The sequence below is a fragment of the Emydura macquarii genome, unplaced genomic scaffold (genome assembly GCF_026122565.2).
Source record: "Emydura macquarii macquarii isolate MOO-44397 ecotype Brisbane River unplaced genomic scaffold, CSIRO-AGI_Emac_v2 contig_3603, whole genome shotgun sequence".
NCBI lineage: Eukaryota > Metazoa > Chordata > Testudines > Chelidae > Emydura > Emydura macquarii.
The window spans coordinates 4403168-4429471 of record NW_027133740.1 but is presented as its reverse complement, the minus strand read 5'-3'; the positions used below and the strand labels follow the sequence as shown (position 1 = coordinate 4429471).

At 40.9% G+C, this 26304-nt stretch overlaps 1 protein-coding gene across 3 annotated transcripts in view; it reads right to left on the bottom strand.

Annotated features, from left to right (window-relative positions):
• Positions 1-12269, bottom strand: part of TBL1XR1 (TBL1X/Y related 1) — a 161098-nt gene extending 148829 nt beyond the window's left edge. For 2 of the 3 annotated variants that reach the window (XM_067536521.1, XM_067536524.1), the window contains exon 1: positions 12237-12269. The gene's annotated coding sequence lies outside the window, so the exon portion shown is untranslated. Of the gene's footprint in view, positions 1-11627; positions 11728-12236 lie in introns of those variants that run through there. The other variant, XM_067536522.1, reaches the window with a different exon arrangement.
• Between the last annotated feature and the right edge of the window lie 14035 nt (positions 12270-26304).

The window sequence follows — 26304 nt, the reverse complement described above, 5'->3', positions numbered from 1 at the left end:
GAAAATATCAGCATAAAAGGAATATTTTTGCCTGAACTATGAACTCCAAATTAGCAAAGGTTGAAAAATAAAATTAAAATTAAAATTACTTGGGCACTTCTACAGAGCCTTTCATCTAAAGAAGATCTCAGAGCACTTTATAAATATGGCCTCAAAAATCCCAGCAAAGTATAAGATCAGTTTTGCATGGGTAAAGTTGTTAGCCATTCACAAGATCACACAGTAGCAAAGCAGAGAGATCCGGATTCCCAGCCTTCGCCCTAACCAGGAGGTAGTACTTCATTTTTTGTATGGAAACGCTTTACAGCAGTTAAAAATAAATAAATAAATAAAGCATCTCACCCTATATATTAGTCTCAAAATGAGACTACTAGGAGATTTTGGGGTTCTCTAGAGTTCCAAGGACATATGGTGTTGCTGCAATGGAGATGTGGAAGCTTATGGAAACCTGCAAAAATAATTTCTATGATAGTTGGAATTAACACTGAACTGCAAGATAGTTCCATGGGCCCTTTCTTCATTGGCCTTCAAAAACTGCATCTTACTCTCTTTGAAGAGTTCCTGAAAAGAGATTGTTTCTAGACAAACAGCAATGGTGCACAAAAAAGCTGAAATCCTTCAATGATGACTCATCTCTTTATGTTCAACAACTCTATAACTGCATTAGGACTCAAGAAACTAGCTGTTGATGCTGTAATGAAACTAAAATATTTTACAATTTATCTATAATCCACCAAAAAAAAGCCATTTAACAATAGACTAAAGTGACTGCTCACAAAGGGGCAGATTTCTCAGCTGAAGTCAGCTCAACATGAAGTCAACAGAGCTATGATATTTTACACCAGCTGAGGATCCATTATATTTCCAAGCATCCTAGTATACGCAACGTAGAGCTGTCACAATTTAGAGTGTATTGGTGAATCCTATAAAACATTCTGGAAGCATCAATGTTTAATAATTCATACTTAAAACATTTTGGAGAGAGGAAAAAAAACACACTATATATGTCTCAACCCAGATTGTGGACTAATGACCTGCAAAATGTTATGCTAAGGGCTTTCTACACTTACAGCACTGCAGCTGCACTGCTGTTGTGGTTAGTGAAGATGCCACCTATGCCGACAGGACAGCTTCTCCCATCAGCATAGGTACTCCACTTCCCTAAGAAGCACTAGTTATGTTGACAACAGAAGCGCTCCCATCGACATAGCAGTGTGTACACCAGGGGTTAGGCTGGTATAACTATGTCGCTCGGCAAATCCACACTCCTGAGTGATATAGTTATAACAAGATAGGTTTGTCGTGTAAACTAGGGTTAAGAGTCAAAAACACTGAGTCAGACAAATAAATTAAACTATGTTTGGCAATAGTAAGACCATGTCTACACTACAAAATTATGTCAACCTAACTTACGTCAGCATACAGCCACGGCAGTTATTAAATTGCTTGTGTGTGTGTGTATTTGCACACTGGGCTCCTTGGGTCTGTGGTGCACATCCTCACCAAAAGCGCTTGTATCGATTGTACTTTCACCCTGGGGCATTGTAGAACAGCTCCTGAAAGCCAGTAATAGTCTACGTAAGCAACGCAGTGTCTGCTCTGACACTGCATCGACCTAATACTATCGACTGTGACTCTACGCCACTTGGGGAGGTGGTATTACTAAATTGGCATAGAGGCACTTATGTCAGTGAGAGCCATATTTAACTGAACAAACTTCCACAGCTAGATTGATGCAAGGCAACTTTCATTGACCTAACCCTATAGTGTAGGCCAGGCCTCAGAAATAAAAAACAGCTAACAAAATAATAAATAAAGTTACTCCCAGGCAGAGGATCCTATCCTTCAAGTATTACTCAGACAAAACTCCCATCAATTCCAGTGGGATTTTTTTTCCCGGAATATGGACTGCATGATTACACCCAGAGAATTTACATGCCAGGTTTCTGGCTGCATCAAGTTTCTACATTATAAATTTCCATATTCAGGAGTATGTAAGTGGCAAGATTGTGATATTGCAATAACAGTAATCTAGGTCTATAGAGTCTATGACCTATGGGCGGTTAGCACTATTTTTATGTAAAGTGTTGAAAATGTCTCTGAGTCAGAGAGCTTACAATCATATTTTAAAGACTTCAATTAAAAACTATTTTTATTGCCTTCCTTCAAAATACATCTTATTTTCTCTCCTGCAATGTTTGTGTATATTTCAGAGAAAGGGCACATGTACATTATCGAATAGATTTTGCTGGGTCATGGTTTATGACATCTCAATTTTTCTTCCTTTTGTTTTCTTTCGTTCCTAGAGAACCACCCCACCACATTAGAAATGGTCACTTTCTAGCGATTAAATATTAAGCAACAGAGTATTTCAGGTATTACTGCAATTGTTGGACACAATCAGACTACAGGCTTTTTAGAGACTATCCTCCAACATTTACAGCTGCAATTCTGCAAACTCATCTGTGCAGGTGGAGCACTGTATTAAAGGAATCTGTCTACAGACTTCAGTTTCCAGGACCAAGGTCTACAACACCTAGCACAACGGGGCACCAATCCTGATTGCGACTTCCGGTCACTACCATAATATAAGCAACAGCTAGATGAGACTGTGACTGAATTCATCATGGCTGATTTTGCTTTTGTTGCTTTAAGTCAGAACATGAACATCACTTATTATAGAAAATTCCTTATTCTAAATAGCAAGGGACTAACCTACCCAAAAAAGAACTCCAAAAAACTTCGATTCAATCCAGTGCAGCTTTTGAAATTCCTACTAAGCTAACTCCCATTAAAGTCTCCTGTTGACTTCAACTGGAGTTGGATCAACCCTTAGTGCATGAAGGCAAATTTATTTTTATTAAATAAAAGACACTGCCAAAAGTTGCCAACTGTTTCCTTTCACAGCTGCCCACCTCCACACCTTTCTCTGCATATCAGCTTACTGTCTGCAACACAAACTGCTGAATGAAACTTACTCATGTCTCCAGTAAGTTTCACTCTGCAACACACAATGAAATTGAACAGCATGACTCAGTGCAGGAAAAAAGTCCGATTTTGCTGTCTTCACACACTGCAAAATTCCTACTGATTTTAAAGGACTGCACAAGATCACTTCCACATTCATAAGTTGGGACGGGGAAGAAAGGGCAGATAAGTCTGGGGAAGGAGAGAAGACAGAAAAAGCAGTAAACAGAGAATGAGGTGACAGGACACTGTTTCTGGCTTAAAAGAATGTCAAATACAAAAATAGGCAGGGAAAGCCTATACATTGCCAAAGAAAGACAAGACAAAATGAGAAGAAGAAATGAGAGAATTAAGGACAAAAAGGCAGAATGGGGGGGGGGAAGAAATGAATGACTGAGGAAAAGAACAGAAAGAAATGTGAAGTGCCAACAGAGACATGGAATTTTTAGGTCTATGAACTTAATTTTATTTATTCATGTTACAGCAAACAAAAGAAAGCCCATCACTGGCAGATAGCATATAGAGGTGCGTTCTGAGGAGACAGAAATGTGGCAAAATTTTGTATTTGTCAGTGTTATTGCTGGGCAGGTGTGGTTTCTTTTGCGGGAGAGGGGAGGGTTTGAGGGAAGAGGGGCAGTAAGGGGCGGTGTTACTATGGCAGAGGAGTAGGTATTTTTTTTTTTTTTACTTACAAAATAAAGCTTTAAAGGTTAATACAGAAGTCTAGATTCTCCTGGAATAAGCAATGTGCGGACAGAAATGAGTATGTTTCAAAACACATTACACATACAGGCTTTGGGCCATTTATATTACTGTCAAAGCAAGTAAAGTGCAAGTAATTTTCATTCAGTCTCTACAAATCAGCTTGCAAAAGTGTTCTCTCTCTTTTGTACCCTTAAAATACCAACTACCTATTCCAAAATGGGGCAGACAGACATGGAAATGGGACGGGAAGCTGAACTGAGCATGCTAACAAATGCATACACAAACAGGGTTTTACAGATCCCAATGCCATACCTGCAAGTTTTGCAATTCTTTAGTGGGGTCCAACTGATGATTGGCCCTTAATGTTAACAGCTTTGGTAACTTAAAATGACAAAAAGCAAACATCTCAGCCTGTATAACAGAAGTACTAGTACTAGCATATCTGATATGCTAGGTGATATACCCAGCTCAGTCTCTTATATGGAGCCACAATATTAAAAGAATTAGTCAGAAAATGGACATTTTTATAAATTCTTGCTCCCTCTCCATTTTTCATCTGATTTTTTAAAAATCTTTTCATGAGTCCTAGTCAATATAAAAAACATCCAGAAAGTTACTTTGTTTTACTTCATACTCCTGAGCAATCAGCATGCCTCTCGTGATGCCTAACCAACATTGATCAGGTCAAGACCTCAGGATAGCACCACTTGAGTTTAAAAAGAAAAGGACAGATGTCAAAAATATTCAGTGGAAACAGCTAGTAATGTCCACCAGACCCACCCAGAAAGTGTGGGTTTGTTTGCCTTTGGGGCACGTAGTAAGGCCTATCTATCTCCCAGAAGATAAACAGTGGATATTATTTATGGTTCACGGAAAGCTCAATGGGGCTGTTGAATGGTCTGAGTAGGCAAGTTTCTTTTGATGGTGGAGAGTCGATCCAATTTATAAGATACTCTGTACATACTGTATTCATTAAAAGAAAACTGAACTGGAAAAAATAAACCTTATCAAAATAATCTAGTGTAGAAGAGATACTGAAAGAACCAATTAGCATGGCCTTTGCCAACATAAAGCACATAAATGCACAGATATTTCCAGTAAGGTACCAAAAACCTTTTACAATCTACCCAAGTAGCAAATGCAATAATGAAAAGACAAGGATGGGTTCTACAATTCACCCATTTAAGGGCAAATATTTCCAATAACGGTGAATGTCCTTGTGAGATAAAGTTTTGGTTTATGGTCATCTTTAAATTTAGCAGCAGATCTCCTTTTCTATATTGAGGCTAACTAAATTGCTTAGTGGGCAATTTATTTGTATTCATGGCCTGAGTATTATTTCACTTTAAAACATAATGGTGATGTTGCTATAAACATCTTCTGCTTACACCAAGCAATGTTATTTCTTATTTCAATTCTGAATTCAAACAATTATTACATATAGGCGTGTTAACCACACACCTAAAATGAAATGAGAACCAAGTGCTATCTGTACACAACTAGCCTGTTCAAATCAAGGTGCAGCCTGTTTCTCTAATCCATATCAGGGTGTTATATTAGAAATAGCTAATGTGTTGCTACCAAATATATGTTGTTACCCATAACTTGTTTGGCAAGCTGTTTATTAACGCAGATGTCAAATGTTTCTCTGCCTTTTGCATTATCTACACCTGTGCAGTGAATTAAAAAAAGGCAGTACAGTATTGAATTTGAAAATCCACACTGAAAAATAGGATGTGAAAGCTTTTTGCAGATCACCATGGCAAGTTCTGTATTTTTGCAAAGGACACTCCAATTAAAATCTAGGTTTAAGATGTTTTATTTAGGGATGTGTGTTTATGTTAAGACTCCAAGCAGGAACTTCTGCAAAAGAATAAGAATGTTGACATCCATACAAAAATTAGCTATGATTCATTGTTTAATAGTAGTAGTCTCTGTACAGAACACTGCAAACTGAAGGATTTATTGCCAAATAGAGAACCAATACTTACTTTAATCTCATACTGAACAAATAATGCTCAAGAACTTCTAAAACCTTGCATGAGCTAATTTGTGTGTCACTGACCACCCTTACTGCCCACACACCTGGAAAGAATAAAAATTCATGCAGCATCAACACTATTTCCTCCCAAGCATTTTGGGCTAAACCTTCGAATGTGGATTGGTATGAAAGATGGAGGCATAGTTTAGCATCAATTAGTATTTTGGTGTAGAATTTTCAGATCACTCAAAGTTGGCCCAACTGTGTTCCCGCTCAAAGTCAATGACAAAACTCATTTGCTCCAACAGGAGCAGAGGCTACACCAACTCCAAAAAAAAAATCCTATCTTTGATATCTATTTGTACATTTACACAAATATTTTTAGAAATCATCCTGATAGAACACCACTGATCGGCCCCTCCAAAATGAGGGACAAAAGGGTAACACTTGCAATTTCACTCCTCAGCCAGGCCACCCAGCATCACTGAGGGCACTAAGCGCCCTTCAGTGCCGTCCCTCAAGTTTCCCTGACGGACTCTTCCTTTTGAGCCATTGGGTTGTTGACATTCACCTCAAGTGTGTCTGTTTGCACGAATAGTTTGGCTGCCCATCTGAAGAACCTGAATTTAACACTGACTGTTTGAATGGCATGGGGACATTACGTATTCTAAAGTTACATTTAGGGCCCCTCATGTGCTTGACATCCACAGTTTTGGTGTTGGGCAAAGCATTTGGCACCACGCACTCTTGAACAGTAAAGTTTTGACTTGTTAGCTTCTTCCCTTGAACAAGGCTCCAGAAATACATTGCAGAAATGTTCTCTGTGTACTATGTAGTCTCAAGCTATTTTCAACAAGCAATGCCACTGCTTAGTTTTATAGTTTTGATTCATAAAATCTACAGCAGTGCGCTGTCAATGGGAGTTCAACATGCGCTTTAAATGCAACTTACACCTGTTGGGGAGGTGATTAAATCATTCTGTAGCTCCACTGATGGGTTAAAAGCAGCACTAGCATCAGCTGCAAAAACAGCTGCTTGTCTGCCTCACCAGAAGGAGTGGGAAGGCTTAATATACAGCTCCAGCAGACCAACTAAAATGTCTAGCAATGCAGTTCCAGCTATCCAAAGTAATATTCCAAAACGTTTGCTGATGGTAGACAAGTTATTTGAAGTTTCCCCATACTGTAGAACATAGAAAAGAAAACAAACAAGGCACCCAGGATGTTCTGTGGATGATTCTGAATTTTTACTGCTAGTCATTAATAATCATCATCAAGATCACTCTTTTGCAATACAGAGAAAACAAGAAAATTACAACCATGGAATAAACATTAAATTTCAAGTCGTAGACTGCATCAGAGGGGGTAGTCTTTCGCTGTCATGACACCTAGCCTAAACAGAAGTTTTCAAAAGCCAGTAAAATGCACTTAGGACTTGATTTGCAGAGATGCTAAGCACACAGAGTTCCCACTGGCTGCAAATGGAGAAGTGGGTGCTCAGCATCTGAAAACATGACCATCAACGTCTGTCCAAGATTTCCTCTTTTCCAAACAAAGGTGTTAAATTATACTCTTAAAAAGAGAGACTAATGCATTAAGCAGCATCACAGTATAAGATTAATCCATATCCAGTCACTCATCTTTTCAGATGTCAAACTAGGATCTATTAGGATGGCTCAGAAGTTGCATGGAAACCCTCTAAAGACACATGAGAGCTTCATGCTGTGATGTGTGCATCTCAATAAGCAGAAATCTTCCTTCCAAGTCAGTCCTAAGCTAAACTTCTCCAGTATGTATTTCAGCCAACGATTCACCAGGCCTTATCTGCACAAGAACACCATTTCCCATTCAATTGTACATTCTCTAACCTGTAATGACACTCGACCTGCTTCACATTCAATTCCTGCCAATCAGATTGCAAGCCCAGAACAGAGGGTCATTATTAAAATAGGTAATCTAAAGGGTGTCACAAGAGCCTGTAGCAGTACCAGTATCCAAAAATCACTGTTTTAGGAGACATCTGGCATTATGATGTTGGGGATCTTTCAGAAATAGTTAAAACTAAACTTCTGATCACTCGGTCATTAAAAAAATCTCTTGGCACTTTTTGCAACCAACTTCGGCCTTGTCTGCACTATGAAAAAATGTATGTTCTTAAATCAAGTTAAGTAATGTGGGATGAAAACCAAGTGAATACAAGGTAGTTTGTAGGGTTTTTTTCATGTGAGTTAACTGGTCGAGCTCAAAACTAGGCTCCCGGATGGTAGGTCGCGTTCAAGCCTATTGGGGAGCCTAGTCTTGAACTCAACCTGCGAATTCATGTGAAAACTACCAACTGCTTTGTCTTCACTTGGATTTCATCCCACATTAGTTAACTGGAGTTAAGAACACACCTTTTTCGATAGTGAAGACACAGCGTTAGTGTCCTAACAAGTTACAATTAGGTATCACATTTTGCCAAAATAAATATGGCATTATATACACAGTATATTGCTAGGCCTAAGAGAATGTCTCTCTCTTAGCAAGCTAGTCAACTGACCACCTGTTTGACCACAGTCAAATATTGCCAAATATTCCAGCAAGAATTACCTGATGTAGGCAGTGATCTATCTTTTTTATTATATCAGCATGACATTCTTCCATTTTTCAGAACTTCATTACATTATATTTCACATTTTTCTGAATTAAAATAACTCAGTTTACTCACGTTTTATATTGTAAAAAGGCATAAGTATCTAAGGCTATGCCTGCTAGAGACCATAAATTCATATTCTTTTTGTGACTGTTGTCACAAACAAAGTTGTGTTTTAAAATATTTGACTGTTTTTGACATTATCTGACTAATATTTCACCAGTTAACTGACCAATTATTTTTGGACCAGCAAATGCCCAATCCTACACACTCTCTTGCAGTTCCAGCTGGATAAGGCATTTTCACTTACTTTTTTGCCATATTTTATCTCACAGGGGCTACATTTCCATGATGGGTGAAGCAGTCCCCATCTACCTAGTTTGGGATCTTCAAATGAAACAGGGTCTCTGAAAAATCAGCTGTCATCTCTAAGTTCCTTTATAGAACCTATCAATTTAAATAAAAGAACATCACGCTGGAGTGTTCATAAAATTGCACATGGAAAGCCAACATTTTTGGTGGATTCTAAGGCTACAACAGGAAATGAGAAGTTATTCCTTTATCAGTTATTCATTTGAAGATGTAATATTTATAATGCAATGCCACACAGGAGCAGACTTATTTATTCAACAAGTGGTCATTCAAAAGGTCCACTAATCTCATTCACCTTTTAGTGGCATGTATGTTAATTTTATATTCCAACACACACCAGCTACTAGTTCAGAAGAATTTTTACCATATCCACAGAAATAACAATCAACAAGCGGTAAATATATTATTTTGGTAGGAATTAACTGTATTCACCAAAAAAAATATTCAGCTCATCACACACACACACAGCAATATAGATTAGAGAAAATACATAAGACCCTGATCCTGCAAACACTTACTCATGTGGTCATTTATGCACTTGTATCGACCCCAGTAAATTAAGCATGTGCATTGTATTAGCAGGATTTCTGACTTCATGTGGGTCTCACGTCCAAGTGGAACATGTAGGATTGGGTCTTAATTTGCTTCTATAACATTTATAACAGCAAACACATTCTGACTTGAATGTGAACTCCTATATTAGGTTAAACTCCATAAGCATTCAATTTACTTTACATGTTCTCGGATTTTTTTTTCCTTGGTGAAAAACTTAACTGAAAACAAAGTAATATATACACTCACAATATATATATTAGTGTTTTGAGCATTTCAGTTTACTCCATCCAGCAACATCATATCTGTCTCAGTAGTAATGATTACAAAGTTTTACAACACTTAGCAACTTACATAATGCCTTATAACTTCAACGCAGCATACGAAACATCAATCATTGGCAGAAAAACTAAGAGCGGCATTTGTAAAAATGTTCTTTAAAAAATGTGTTTTTAGAGGGTAAAAAGCCGAGCAACATATATATCTGATAATTTTGGTCAGCATTTATTACTCTCAATGAAGCAGGGAAAAGTTAAATGAACAACAAAATAAATTGTAAACTCTTGTATATTCTGAAATTAGAAACCCAAGTCCCAATACTCTTACACGCTTAAAATTTTATTTCCTCCCCCTCCCCTTTCCTTTATGGAGTGAATGATAAATATTTTCCAGGTGTTCACAATACTAGTTTGGGAGACCTGCCACAAAGTTCCCAAGATACAATCCCACATGAACCATGTGTTCATGGAGAAAAGCCTGCACTTCCCTAACAACGTCTAAGAGACCATGACAGTGTATTTTCAGATGATCTGTGATTAATAAAACACAGTGCTATTCCATTAGATCTTAATCAAAAGAAAAATTAATCTCTTCGGGAAACCATACGTTTACTATTATTTACATAAACACCAACAGATTACTAAACAGATTTACCTTGACAGTAAAGCTTTTTTTTAAATCTCAAGCTCTGATCCTTCAAACACCTAAACACATGCTTAACTTTAAGCTCATGAATAGTCTCATTATAACCAATAGGACTACTTGTGTGTTAAAGTTAAGCGCCTGCATGAGTGTTTCCAGGATCTGAGCCTTAATGAGTTTTAACTGTATGCTGAAGTGATTAACATGGAGGAGTCCAAACCAAGGCCACAAGTTTTAGAAGAGCAGACATCTGAGCTTTTGCAAAGTTCACTGCACGAGCAAGGCCCAAAACTTAGACAGTCCTCAAACTTCAGTCATTATTCAAAATCCAAATCTGAATTCTCCCAGTGACACCTTTCTCTAGAGTAGGTACAACCTAAAACCCATGGTCAGTATCCAGAGAGCATGGCCCATCTATAATAAAGACCCTTCCTTGTTAATACCCTTTGTGATGTCCTCAAATATTTATTCTAATATACTAGGTCAGTAAGGTATCAGCAATCAGGCCCAGATAGTTTTTTATGTGACAAAGACTGAATTTTCCAGATCATGACTTCTACCTCCCATGTAGAACAGCAAAGTATGAGCATATTTTGTGATCTCTTCCATAAATCAGTTAAGTCTTGATTTCTACAAATAGAAAAGTGAGAATGTTGGCTACATCTGATAGTGCAAACTTCACTCTGCAACCCTACACAGCTGAGATGAAACTTTATCTTGAAAACTCAATATGCAATCCCAAGCAACAAGACTGCCATTAAAAGCACAAGGCGCTCTCTCTCTCTCAAAAACGACAGACTTTTATCTTATAAATTTTCCTTAAAAGTGAGTTTAGTGATTAAAGATTGAATTCACCTAGAACAACTTTAATTTACAAGTTAACCCCATTAAATTGAATAATGAACTACATATTTTGTATTTACAATGAATAAATATAATTAACAGCACAGAAAACTATGTAACTTAGGTGTAAAGATCTTTTAAAAAACATCTAATGGACAGAACAATATTGCCTGCTTCATTTTGGATTTTTGATAGTATTAAGTTTAAAAAATAAAACCACAGTCCATTAAAGTGTATAAAAGCTTATTTCCAAAACCAGGGCCTGTGTTTTGTCTTTTACATGTGGCCCTTACCCTGTCAAAGAAAATGTGATTATGTTCCACCCAGAACTTAACAGGAAACTGATCAACAATAACTTTGGCACTTCACAATTTTTTTAAAATGTACAGATAGAGGTATTTTCTTCTCTTAAATCCAGGACTGCATCTCAAGGGAAGTTAAACAAAAAGGAAACACACACCCCTAAATTATAAATGAAAAAGACAACATACACAGTTGAAAAGAGGAAATTTTTTTTTAAAAAAATCACAGGGGAAAAGTGTGGACACAGATTCCCCTCCCCCACTCCACCATGAGTTCAGACACAAGCACATTTCTCCCCAAGCTTTCCTTAACAATATACATTGCAGACACAAACCACAAAATAAATACAGACCTAAGGTCACACTTTAGGGTGGTCTTTCCGCCCCACCACTCTCTCTGTTTTAGAAGTAGTAAATATGCACGGGGGGGTTGGGGGGGAAAGGATTCTTCTTCTTTACACAAATCAGGCTAAAAATAGGCTATAAACCAGTCTGCCTCATGATGGCTCCTTGATTCAATTTGCTGCAAATTCTGTTTTCCCTCAAAAACCTTTAACATAAAATCCAAAGGGGAGGAAGGGGGAGGGGAAAAATAAGAAACAGGGAAAGGGGGGGGGTCAAGAAACGCCCCCCTCCCAAACAAGCTTTACAGAGGTGCCATTACAATTAAAGCCACCAGCTCCCCAAAATACATTTTAAAAAACAGGGACCCAAGTTGGGGGGAGGGAGAAATGCATGTTACACTTCTGCCCATCCCCCACCCCAACTACCACAGACACAAACACAGCTCCCTCCCCCCACCCCCCCCCCCGATCCCTTCCCCCCAAGCCCTCCCAGTCTCCCCCCGCCCAAGAGACTCCATCATAGCCCCCCCATGCACTGGATCCAGCCCAGGAGAGGTAGATTGCGGTGCAAAGAAAAACACAAACACAAAACACACACACAACACCCCAAGTGCTTACCTTGCAGCTGATGGCTGAGTGGCTGCTCTTGCCCTTCCCCCCTTTTCCTTTTGCAATGGAGGCAGAAGAGAAATGCACCCTGGGTTTCCTCCTCTGCATCCAGCCAGAGACACATACAACCTCCCGCTCGGCGGAGGTGCCCACTCCACGCAACCACCACCACCAAAAAAAAAAAAAAGACCAAAAAATGGCAAGGGGGGGGGGGGGGCAAACACTAGGCAGCACAGAGGGCTGTGAGATTCAATGATATCCCCAGGCAGGCAGGCAGCGGGTGGGGGAGGGGTGGGGGTGCAGGGCTGAGAGATTAAGTCCCCAGGAAGGGGGGGGGGGGGGAAGTAAAATCTGAGGAGGGGGGGGGGGTGTGTGATTTCGCGTGAAGAGGAATCGAGGCAGAATGGAAAAGCTGTTACGGAGGGAAGGAGCCAAACGGTTCGGAGCAGCCAACGGCTCGCAGACACTCCGCGCCGGGGAGCGAGCGGGGTGGCCAGCCGCACGGAAATGAGAGCGAGCGAGCGAGCGCGCGGGAGAGGAGGGGAGAAGCCAGGCCCGGCGGCTGCACACCGCGCACAGCACAAGCACAGCACAGCCTCCAAGTCCAGCTGAGCGCTCCTAGGGGGATCCTGGAGGAGGAGGGGAGACCCTCCCCCTTTTCACACCCCGGGCCCCCCCCCCCCCGGCAGGCTGCACGAGGCAATAGGGCCAGGCGGCAGGGCGGCTTTCGGATTCGGAAATGGGCAAGCGGCCAGTTGCCCGCAGAGCCGGCCCTGGTGCGGGTGGGAGGCACACTGGGGTTTCAGGACAGCGGAGAGACAGACAGACAGACACACACACCCCCTTTCCTTTCACACCCCTTCCCTGCAGCAAGCTACCAGATGGCCAGGCATGGCTCTGTTACATTATGCACACCACCAGCCAAAGCAAGCCGGTGGGGTAGGGGACACCCAGGGCCAGCATCAGGCTGAGATGACCTTTCACTTTCACACCCTCTCCCAGCACCTTCCACAAGGGGCACAAGGTAATATTGCCAGGCACTGTTTTATTATTAAGAACATACAAACTGCCAGCAAAGCGGGCAATGAGGTGGGGGCAGGGGGCGGCACTGGGGGACCAGTAAAGTGAAAGGAGACCCTCCCTCTTCACGCACACGCCTTGCAGCAAGCTGTATCAGGCAATATTGCCCAGGATGGTTTTATTAAGAACACGCTAAACAAGCAGTGTGCATGGAAGGGAAGCACTATGGGTCTCATGCTGCAGGGAAAGACCCGCCCCTGCCTGGAGGAACACACACTCCCAAGGCCTGGCAGCACTTAAGCCATATTGGTAGGTGGTGTTTTCTTATTATGAATGATGTACCAACCAGCAGCAGCCAGAAAAGCAAGCACGAAGGAGTGGGGGTGGACACTGTGGTTCCAATACTGCAAGAGACATGTTCCCCTAAGACCATGCACCCAGGCAGCCTTGCAACAACCTGCATAAGGCAGTAATGCTGGGTAGTGTGGTTTTATTGTTAATCATATTTTAAGGACCTCCAGAATATGTTTCATGTCCAATGCACGTCCATAACACTAGCATTTAGCATGTGTATAATGTTTTATTATTTTAACCACTTTTCTTTTTTTTTATTATTAACAATGATATTGGCACTTGGGCCCTGATCCTACAATTGGTTCTGAGTGGGCTGATTCCTGGACTTCAACCATGCTGGGGAGCTCGCACCTGGAATCCAATTGCGTGATCAGGGTACAGCTTTCTTGTTTAAAAATAAATTAATAAAATGCCTTATTGATAATTATTTCTAGCCCCACACGTGCTGTTTGTTTTAGGATGCTTTCATACTATTTAGCATTTATATCACAGGGTTTTTTAAAGTAAGCTTCATTAATGCAAATCACATTCATCACTACCTGGGGCTCTGCATTTTAAAATGCTTTGCCAGTCACAACACTCAGGCCCTGATTCTGCAGTCCAATCTGCATCTGCAGAGGCTTGAGCCCACACACAGCCCTATTCACTACAAATCTCATGTGGATCTGACTACAAGATTGGGGGCCAGGCGTGAAATTCACACTGCTGTGGAAGGTATGCATCAAGTCCTCTGCACCACCCAACGCTGTACTGGGGGTGCTATATCAATGTGCTCCATCAAGGAATTCTTTGTGCCAGCTCTGTAAAGTTAGATGTTGTGTTTAGCCCAGAAGATAGGAAACAGTAGTCCTGTCATCACCCTTAAGTGGCATGGAGGGACTCAAATCGCTTTTCCAACCCACAGGCTAGAGTGCCAGACTTACAGAGCTGTATAACTCCAACTTTGCCTCATGGCAGGGATGGAGTTTGCCTTAATCCGAAGTCCCAGAGCTTTATGTAGGATCCCACCAGCTGATCCATACAGGTGAACCTCTGCATCCCTAGGGCAGTCCAAGTGGGCACAGGGAGGGGCCTACACCATTCAGCTTTGCAGGATGAGGGCCCTGGTACCTGTCTTTGTTAAATGTTTTATTGTTGTTAATAATAAATATTTAGTCCCTATGGAATATTGCACTTGCTCTTTTCAAATTCTTGGTCCAAAATAACTCAAGGCTATCAGCCTTCCAGGCATGTTGCAAAGTCCATCTGTTTGGCTGGGATTTTGAAGAAGGCTGAGTCAGAGATGGGAGTTGAGGTTTCTGCAGAAGATGAATTGTATATTCTTAAGTATAGACCAGTTGAGTTGTGAGTTCAGATTGTTACATTTTTTTAAAACTGGTGTTTAATTTTTAAGATTGTCAAAGGGCCTAGAACAGGTAGGTGTATTTGTGTGTGTATATAAATATAATTTTTAGAACTTGTAGAGTGCTTTTTGGTATATAATGCTTTAATAATCTTAGCACTTAAATAATTTTAAAATAAAAAATATGTAATAAGGTCCCAGTCCTACAAACACTTAAATCACTGCTTAACTACAAGCATGTGAGTAGTCCTAATGGAATCAATAGGTGACTCACATATGTAAGTGTTTGGTTTTGACTTGTAAAACCCTAAATAATTAGGGACTGGCTTCTTGAGAGACCACTGCTTTGATTCCACAGCAGTGCTATGCAGCAGGGGAGCCTGTAGTTCAACGGGACTGGGGTATGTGCAAATGTATTTTCTCTGATGAGCCATTGACTCTGGAACTTTCTTGCCCTTGCATATGGCTGAGCCCAGTTTGTCAGGAGAGGCTGGGTTGAGAGATATGGGGTAGCTGGACAAGGAAGAGTATTATTTACAATGGGTTGTTAAAGAAGTGATCTATGCTTAGGGCTTAAGGAGTTGGCTTATGTGTAAAATCTGGAGAGTCACATTTAAATAAATAATCTTTAGTACTATTATTTTTCCCAAGCCCTATCATAATAGAGATAGGACCAAACCACAAAGGTTCCATCAGAAACCAGAGTCCAAGTCACACAAAGTTTGGGTTCATAGTTCAAGCATCTCTCTAAACTGTACACTTTTCATTTTTGAGCACTTCAGTATAGCGCTGTGCTTCACTTTGTCACTCTCCAACCTACAGTAGAATCTCAATTTTACAACACCAATCTTATGAATGACCTACTTATACAATCTACTTTTCCTGACAGAAAAAAGAAACCATAACAAGTCACCTAAAAGTGATGTTGATGAAGAACAAGTCAACATCCCTTCACATTCCGATGCCTTCAACACATTGGAAATTGCTTTACAGGGATTTGAAGGACAAGAAGAAAGCTCTGCAGTACGCTATACTGCAATATATGTATTGTACCTACTGTAATTGAGATGTTTTGTTTTATGAATTCCTTAATACCCAAAAAGGTGTTCTACTGTATAGGAAAATGTTCTCCCTCTGGTAATTGTTTGCAGTCTCACTGCAGTTGCTGGGACAGTTAATCGTGGTGAATACCATGTCCTATAGCAAATGTTAGCAGTATCAGGCACTGTATTTGTACAGCACCAAGCACACTGTCAGCACTCCATAAATAATAATACTTGGCATGCGCATAGTGGTTTCCATTTTCAAAACACTTCAGTCATAAACCTGGCCACTTACATGGCATTTTACAAAAATTAATCAATCCTCCCAGTGCCCTGTGAGATAGGTAAGCATTGTAGTAACAACATTAATAATTAATGTATTCCACTCAAAAATTAATTCTAAAGAACATTATCTGTAATGTGGTTTTATTAACATTTTCCAGCAAATAAAAAAAGCAATGACAATTTCTTAACTCTCTACAGTGATTTCATTTTAAAAGTGTTTTGCAGACTCTGACCAACCTGAAGCCTAAATTCCCCCAGAATTCAGTGGCATAGAATTTGATCATTGATTTAAAAGGGACCAAGCTCAGTCTTAATCCTTCAACAAGGTGACTATGCACTGAAGTATGCATTGAAGTTCCATCTCTGACACTGCATAAATAAACGAACAGTATAGAGCCCATTATTATTAACATTGTTCATGCATTTAGCCCTTGCTTATGTAAAGAGTCCTGTGGGATAAATATATGGGATCAGTTGTAGGATTGTGCACTATAAGTATCATTGTACTGTGCACATGTTAAAGAAAGAAAACAGCAGTTCACCAGTTTGGAAGGACCCATTTTACACTAATTGTAGCTCAACAAAATGAATTTCGTTTTTTACAGGTCAAAGGGACAAGACACTAGTTTTCTAGGTGCTGAACATCTTTGGGGATCAGGTTCTATAACTCTAAGTTAGCCTAGCAATTGATCAGTAATGCCTTCTGTATTTTGAAAAAACAGAAAGATACTGGACTTTCCTTTTAAACATGCCTGTTGCACATGTAGTGCCAAAAGTTGTGAAGGGCTTTTTTTAGCTGACAGTTTAAATACACATAGTATTTTTCATAATACATATTCTTGGGTAAGTAGCAAGGGGGTAACAACATAGAATAAAGTGAGTGGTCATTTCCCGATATGCTGTGGGTACACTGTGCGACCCAAGGGCAAAGGCTGATTGCCTCCAGTCATTTGAGAAGTGCAGGTATCTAGTCTGACTGCATTTCTTGGAGTGCTGTCGTAAATGTTTTTGTTGTGCATTTGTAACAATTAGCTAATGACGCCTGATCTTCTATGAGACTTAAGTGGGACATAAGTCTTGTACTGATCTGTCTGCGCAAAGGTGAATTTCACTCAGGATTCTTAAAGGTCACTGTCAGGATTGGCAGGTCATAAACTTTACAAATCCTAAACATTGTAATGTTGAATTTATTGCTGTGATGTTAAAATATTGATCAGCCTTCAAAAAGTGGGCCCAGTACCAAACAGTTCCTAGGCTGCTGACCCATTACCCACAAACCTAGCAGCACCTTTAAGGGATTTTTTTTTTTTTTTTTTGGCAAATAGATTTATGCATGTGTGTATTTGTGCATGGATACACTGACAGGAGCTGCCTGAACCAGTGTCAGAGTAACATATTTTTAAAGGAAATGTAAGGCTAACACAGGAAGGGGAACCAGTTTCTTCAGTCTTTCCCATTGAGGGCTTCTACCACTCACTTTCTCACGAGGTAAAGCCATTTTCACCCAATTCTATCTTTTTCCTGTTTAAAGAAGCAAAAAACATTTTTTGTTGTTACTCCCAGCCCATCATTTGGCTGTCAAGAGGCGGTAGGGGAATTGCTGTGTGGTTTCATACCACGTCATTGAACTAACTATTGCATTCAGCCTCCAGCAATGGCCAGTCCCTGATGCTTTAAGAAAAAAAGTGAAAACCCTACTTGCGTCTCAATCCTGCATGATTGGTGTCTCCTGGAAAATGCTGAACACTGTCCAGACACCTCAGGATCGGACCCCTAGACAACTGTATGATGCTGTACCTGAAAGTGGAGAAGGGAGGAAGAACAGTGAACAATCAGGGACATGAAATTGAAGTGAATTGAAGTTATTTTATTCTGGGAGTTAATACATTTTTCTCTATCGGGGGACATGAACCTACGCTATTAAAAAAATTATAGTTTTAGTGGCCTGTGAACTATGACAATATGTCTTTGGGATGCAAAATTCTGATAAATGGGCACTGTGGCAATGTGCATGCTAATGTTAAAGCAAATTTTGTCGCAAGCAGGTGCAGCAATGCAAGATCACATTTTTCTAAAACATCTGCAATAATTAGGCACAGTGAGTTCAGTTAAGGACTTGATAACAAATTTACGTTGTTACTTTAATTATGCCTTAAAGGTTACTTTAGCTTTTTTTTTTTTTTTTTTAAGTTAGATATGTAAATAGCCATTTTTTTAAATGGAAAAAATCTGTTTGTTAGTGTTCAACTAGAAATACCAGGAAGTACCTTCTAATTACACAGTCATGGCAAAACTCTATGGCAGGTTGTAACCCAGATGTACATCATAAAACAGCTAGGCAAATCCTGACTTGCTTTATTTCAACATTGTTACAAAAAAAAGGGTGTGGTGCAATGAGATACACACCTTTCTATCTTTAATCTGGCAAAAAGCATCTGGCTTTGAAGTGAGATATAAGTGGATTATCTCAGAGTGCCAGGATCTGATTGTAGAAAAACTCAATATTTTAAATGTCAATGATTCATAATGAGTCTAAGTTATTTGATATAATTATATAAAATAAACAATCTTAAAAGTACAAAATGTTTTAAATTAATCGCTAGCACATTATTTTCATATTACTTGCCAGCTCAGGAATCCAGCCAGTTTGAGATATATTCTTACCTGTTGCTGACACCTTAAACTCTGCTTTTATTTCACTATGACTACACCATTCAAAATTCCTTTATTTGGATCTTGTGGTGTGAACACAGTACAGGGAGCCAGGAACTACTCAGTTCTAATCCCACTTCTGAAAAAGACTCTTTATATGGCCTAAGGCAAACCATTTAACCTCAATGCATAAGTTTCTCCATCTGTAAAAAAGGGAATAAAAAATATAATACATAGTTACAATAGTGCAGTCTCACAGCAATATTGTGAGGTGAATTAATGTTTGTAAAGTGCTTTAAAGATGAGGCTATCATTTATATAAAGGCTACGATTCATATATGGGCTAGGGACACCAGCTATGTTCTGATTGGCTAGTTGGACCTCGATTAGGATATCAAAAAGCTTTAGAAAAAAATAGATATATTCAAAACAGTTAAGAAAATGCATTTAATACCTTTTCACTTTTATTTCTTCTTATCCTTTTAGTAGGAATTACTTTTCATAGTAGAAGGATGCATTGCATCAACACCCACAAAAATTGTGGGAGGGGGTTTGTTTTTTTTCAGTATTCAAAAGTATTTTTATTAATTAAATGTTACATTAACAGCCTACTAACCTACTACAGTGCATGCATTATCAACAGTGCTTAAAGCACTAGGGCTGAAATCCTGGCCCCCTTGGAGTTGTGCCATTAACTTCCATAGAGCTGGAATTTCACCCTAGGTCTTTTGCCTTGTGTTTCACTACACACCAGTAACCTATGAATGCACATCCCTGGAATGGCCCATTGCTATATTTATCAGTATTCCAACTGTCATTCTTAAACAGCAGTAGCCAGTACTCATCTCAGCAATTAGATAGTATTCTGACTCGATCAAAGCTAAGCCAACCAGACAGCTGGATTTTTCCGAGGCTGTTTCCCTTTTGGTGGCCTATTATTTTTACTTCATCAGACATCCATTTGTTCAAGTCTTCTTCCTGTGGATTTCGGATAACACACCAAACTTGCCTGAGCCAATGACATTCTTCACAACCTCTGATGTTCTTTGCGACAGCATTAACTGTGAATTGCTGCAGTATATTAAGCAGCATATTCCCACAAAACGTTTCCAGCATGAGATCAAATTTTATTAGCTATGTGAGTTGTGTGACATTTCTATCAGGTACATAAAATGCTTCAGGTTAATACAGAAAGGACACTTGACCGGGGAGACCAGTGTGATGGCTATTAGAAATAGCTCTCAGCCTGCCAAGACACAAAATGCATGGCATAACATGGGACCAAAAAATGAAAATGAGGGATACAAGAAAAAATATTTACAGAGGAAAAATGATCTGGGAAAAATTCTCTCAACACAGCCAATATTTTCTACACCTAAGAGTTGTGAGTCAGCATTTTTGATGCAGCAAATAACCTAAAATAGCAAAAGATATTACTAGGCTTGTGGGGAACTGAAATGTACTCTGGATCTAAAGGACAGAACAACACTTGTAACAGGGCACAGCTGAGAATTAATTGCTCTTCACCAAGCCTTGTAAGACTCTAGCAAGTGATCATGGGAGTGAAATTGACCTGAGACGTTAGAGTTGTAGAAGGTCCCCAATACAATGGAACCATAGCAGTTCCACTTTGCTGGAGGGAGGGGAACTGTTAGTAACTGTGGAGAGGACACTCAGGCAAATTTCATACTACAATAGAACCTCAAAAATATGAACACCAGAGTTACAAACTGACCGGTCAACCGAACACCATGTGAAACTGGAAGTAAGCAATCAGGCAGCGGGCGGAGAAGGCGGAGGGGGTAAAATACCATACTATGCCTGTATTGCCTCTTAAAGGTTGGCATGCAAAACAGAAGCAGACTGGGTCTGTGCTGTTTCCTGTAAACCAAGGGTGCTGTTTCACCCCATCCCACCGAGAGGGGGAAGCTGTTTTCACCACCAACCTCTGTCAGGAGGGGGATAAACTTGCAAGCTCAGTCTGGAGCCCAAGAAAGAAGCTGCCTACAGGGAGCTGCTGCTGCAGCCAAAATCTGGCCTGGAGCTGGAGGACCTGGACACTGGAGGAATTTTAAAGGGCCGCAGCCTATGCATTGCCTGTGGCTGCACTCTTGGATCCTGCCAGTACCTCTGGGAGTGCAAGGGGCAGGGGAGGGAGGGGCGCTGGCAGCCAACTGGCACCAGCCCCCTGCCACGTGCTGCCTCTGGAGCCTGGCGAGCAGTGCACAGAGCAGAGTGAGTCCTTGGGAGAGGTGGCTGAGGGCTGGGGCTGGTAGTGCCAAGTGTGCAGGGCAGCCCCCCCACCAGTTCAGCCCAAAGGCAAAAACCAGGAATAGGGCAGGGAGCTGCTTGCACACCAGGCAGTGCTACCAGGTGTCACCTTTGCAGAGATCTCTCCCAGCCTCAGCTGGAAGACACTGACTGCAGGGTTCTGTACCATTCTGTTTTGTTCAGAGTTACGAACATTTCAGAGTTATGAACAGCCTCCATTCCCGAGGTGTTCATATCTTTGAGGTTCTACTGTAGTTCCACATGCCCCAGGGCAAGGTTTAGTGAATATTTATAGCAAGGGGGTAAGGGGGAGATAGTTAGAGGCAGACCAGTAAAGGGACAAGGGCACTGCAACTGGGCCAGTGATTATGCAGGTCCAGTGACCATACCCTACGATGACCAGATGTCCTGATTTTATAGGGACAGTCCCAAAATGCATGGCTTTGTCTTATATAGGTGTCTATTACTCCCCACCCCTGTTCCGATTTTTCACACTTGCTATCTGGTCACACTACCATACCCCAGCACGTGGCAGTTGTGCAGGGGTTATGCCTGCTATTTGAGGCCAGGGACTAGTCTAATGGATACGCTTGGATGAAATCAGTTTCCCACCAAACCTGTTTACATTGATGTTCAGCTCACCCAAAGAAAACAATTCCTACTTAAGAGCAAGAGACATGAGAGTATTTGTAACTATATATTGTCTATTGTAAACTGTTAACATGTATGACAGACTAAAGGACCGGAGCCATATAACGCCACATGTAAATTTAAGATCAATGTGAAAAAATGAGAGTTAAATGTCCGAGACCATAGCAGCTCCTCTTCCCATAGCTGGCACACAGGATTTGCCCAGGGAAATGGAGTGTGGATGATAATCCCTGCACCCCAGAAATCTCTAGGTGTGGTGAATAGCTCCTTTTGGCTATAAGCAGCCAGAGCATGGTGGACCAGGTACTTGTTGAAAGTAGGAACTGGATCAGCATGAAGCGGCTCAGGATCAAGGGAGCACAAAGATGACTTAAAGCCACTTCTTGCACACACATCCCTACTCCGACCACATCTCTGTCACGCTAGTGGATCTGGGCTGATAACTAGATCACTTACTTAATCAAGCTGCCTCTGAAGATGCCCTCAGGATCTGAGATTTAATCTTATCCCTCAAATTCTCTTTTAGTCTGAAATTGCCCCTCTTCCCAAGCATTTAAGGTCTGAACCAAGGACTCTCATTAACTTCAGAGGGCATTGGATCAGGTCCTTAATGAAGAGCTTTCGGAAAGAAAACACAGTCGTGCAGAAGCATGACATTTACCTTTTAGGGTCTCTTTGTTATTACCAGGACGAGGGCACAACTGAGCTAGGTGCTGTACAAATGCATAGTAAGAGTTTACAATACAAACAGACAGACCTAGGGTGGGAAGGAAACCAAGAGGCACAGAGAGGGGAACTGACTTGCCCAAGGTCCGGAAGCAGGTCAGGGGCAAACCCAGAAATAGAATGAAGGTCTCCTGAGTCCCATCCAGAGCACTAAAGAGCAGACCACATTGAAAAATCTGATTCAGGAGAGCCAGAGTCAAGCTTTGCTTCCTGAGCCCCTTTTTAAAAGTAAGTTATTTACATTGTTCAGGAAATGTATTTTTTTTTTAATTGAAGTCTTTTAGGACGTCAAAACTGTTTCATTTCACATATCTTCATTTGAATAATGAAGGATGACAAACCAGAGCAACCATTTTAACTAAGGTAGGATTACACTTCTTATTGCTGTGTGCTTTACTGGATAGCAGGACAAATGCATGCTTCTGTTATCCTTTCCCTCTGCCAACTCTGTCTCCTCTTAATACACAACCACAGCATCAAAGGGTGCATTGAAGCAAAGGCAAGTTCTACTTACAAAGCAGCTGCAAGATCAGACCAGAAATCAAGTGACAATCTGGGCCAGAAGAAACACAGGATTTGCAGTTCTGGATTGGACCTCTGGTTCTTCAGGTCTGTAATCTTACCTCTGGCAATGACCCATTAATATCTGCTGTCTCAATTGGAAGCTAAAAACCCTCATAGCATACTTTGTCAGTAGCACAATGATGTACACACAGGAAAGTCTATCCTGACCTCTGTGATGATCAGTTTACCAAAGAATTTTAACCGGAGGCTAATTTAGCTGGATTGAATTTTCCTCCACGAAGTAACAGGAAAACATGACCAAACCATTCACTTCATCTGTCATACAGTACTTGTAAAGGCTTACGTTATATCACTGCATACACTTTATTCATGCCTCCTCTAAAGTCTTCCTGTTAATGATGATGCATTGCTGTAAACAGTAATCCTGGTTAGAAACCTGGACACAAAGATATTCACCAAGGACTCTGTCCTGTGCTGACCTTATACAAATGCATTTGAATGTATAGTCATACTACTTAGCAAGTATATAGTACCTGTAAATGAAGAATCTAAATGTTCCACAAATATTCAGTAATTAAACCTTGGTGAGGCAGGTAAGTGTTGTCCCCGGCAGAGGGGCTAAGCATCTCACCCAAGGCCATACAGCAAACCATTGGCAAAGCTGAGGATTTACCCCAGGATCCAGAGCCTCCACTCCAATACAGCTGCTTTACACCACACCATTAGCAAATTATAGCCCTAGGCCTGGTATAGTTGACTATGGGGTCACCCAAATGTAGGAGGATCCCCCTCGGGGCAGAATCAGAATTGCAGCCCCTACAGTAATTAAGTCAATGAGACTTGGACAAGTAACTGTTCGCTAGAGTGACTGTTGATTCCCCACTCCCTTCTGCCTGCGGAAGAGCCATGATTCAGGCATCATCTCTACGCCCTGCTGATCCCCAGCTGCTATAGAGAGAGGCTCCTTGTGGTCACCGGCACTAGTATCTTTCAGGTGACTCTCAGGCCTGCCAGGGACTAGCCTGGTCCAGAGCAGAGTCCAGACGGAGGGATACACAGAGGCCACTTTACACCTGAGCTGCACTGATGGTAGCCAAGATTCTGGGCCCAGCTCTCCTGACTCACAGCCTATAACTCTAAGCATTAGCTCCTGCTCCCTTCGTATGCCCAGTTGTGAGGACACATTCAGTGTCTACATAGAAACATTTAAAGACCTTTACTTGGTAGTGTTCCTAGTACAAACTAGGACCCCTTTCCAACAAGACACTTAAGTACATGCGTAACATTAAGCATGTGAGTAGTCCCATTGAAGTCAATGGGGTTACTCATCTGTTTGAAGTTGGGGATGTACTCAAGTGCTCTGCATGAGTGGGGTAAGGGTTAACATTGTTGCACACTTCCGGGGCCCAGTTATGCTATCAGCTGCATGTGCTCAAGTTCCATGGAACTCCAAGGATTTCCAACACGGTAAATGACAGCAAAATCCAGCCCTTGTTTTAATTCTAGTTTGTCACTTGCTATAGTACTGATATTTGTTATTTACTATTGAGGATCAATGGGTTTGATGAATACACAAAGGAGAAAACTAAGGAATCCAATGACCTAAACCAGTATTGGATCCAGGCAAGTGTGAAAGTATCTCAGTCCTTGTGTTTATTTTGTCATATGAATCCCTTATGACTGGAAGAGACGCAATTAGTCAGCATTCCTGAGTCTATATTGTACATAGCAATAATCTGCTAAAAGAAACATCTCATATGAGATAAGCTCTCTCAGGCAGCTCACCTTCTAGCTAACATCAAGTATAGCATCAGTGTAGCAGGGAACTAGATTCTTTATTTGCAAAGTTAACATGATCATCAGTTCCAGGTCACCTCCTCGTAGCTCAGAATAGCCATGTTGACACCACCCTACACACAGGTCCCATGGGATTCTCTGCAAAAAATTGACTTCCAGACCCTAGTACTCAGAGCAAAAACCCCTTTTTGTGGGGTCTGATTTATTATCTGTTTTACAGGGTATTAAAAGAAACCCACCTCTCTTCTTTAACCCCACAAGTACAACCCTTCTTCAGGAGTCCCACAGCCCTCCTTGTTTCATTGGGCCAGATTCAGGCCAGCAGCAGCCTTAAACTGCTTCTCTTAGTTAGACCTGCTTTCCTTACCTCCTTTCTTTCCTGGGCTGGGAGAGGTCAGCAAGCAGCATCCCTTCCCCCATTCAAATCTCCCCTCATATGAGAGATGGGGAAGCATATATACTGTCCTTTTTCCCAGGGTTCATCCCAGTTGGCCGAGAGAGTGGGGATCTTTGCCCTGACCCTGCACTACAAGGCTCCCGTTCCTGGGCCCTTAAAGAAACAATAACCTTGGTTTTCCTTAAGCATGGACTATTGCCCTGGGACCATTTTCCTCTCTCCCACCACCTAGCTCAGCTTTCCTAAGGTCTTCATAGATGACAAAATTCCCAGGAACCTTAAACAGATGCACACGACCAGGGGTTATCTGATTCTTAGTCCCTGCTGTCCTTACAGGTCAATCACCCTGTTATAAAAAGAAAGGTTTTGAATGTCTGGATTAAGGACATGGTTTTAAGGTGCAGGACTGAGCATTAGCAGATCTGAGTTCTAGTCCTGTCTTTTCCACAGATTTTCTGCATCCACTTCCATAGCTACAAAATAGCAACATTTTCCCCACTTCAGAGAGATGGAGTGAGGATTGCCGGATGTGATTAATGTTTCTTAAGCAGGCTGACACCCGTTAGAAATGCCCTAGTTTTATAGTAGGTCTTTTCTATCCTAGACGCCTATGAAATGCTTGCACATGCCGAGATTCCCGTCTTTCAATTTACAGTGTGTTCTGTAAACTGTTTAAGGACCAGTGTTGCTATGTATAAATCTATACATGAACTATGTCTTTGTGTACTGCATTTCATTAAAACAAGGCTGGCAATTCAGTAGCTGCTTTTATGCCTGCAGGCTCCTGGCTCACCTTTGATTTTTACTCTTTTCAAAGTTCATCTTTCCAATTAATGGCCCTTCTCACTCCCAAGGCAACTAGAAAAAAGAATATATAAAATCTTCTTACTCTCCTAGGAAAACTATTACCAACTTTACAGGGCCACACTGTGAACCTTAGTCCCATTGGTAAACGAGGAATTGAATGAGTAATCCCACAGAAGACCATGGAACTACTTGTGCAAGCAACTGCTC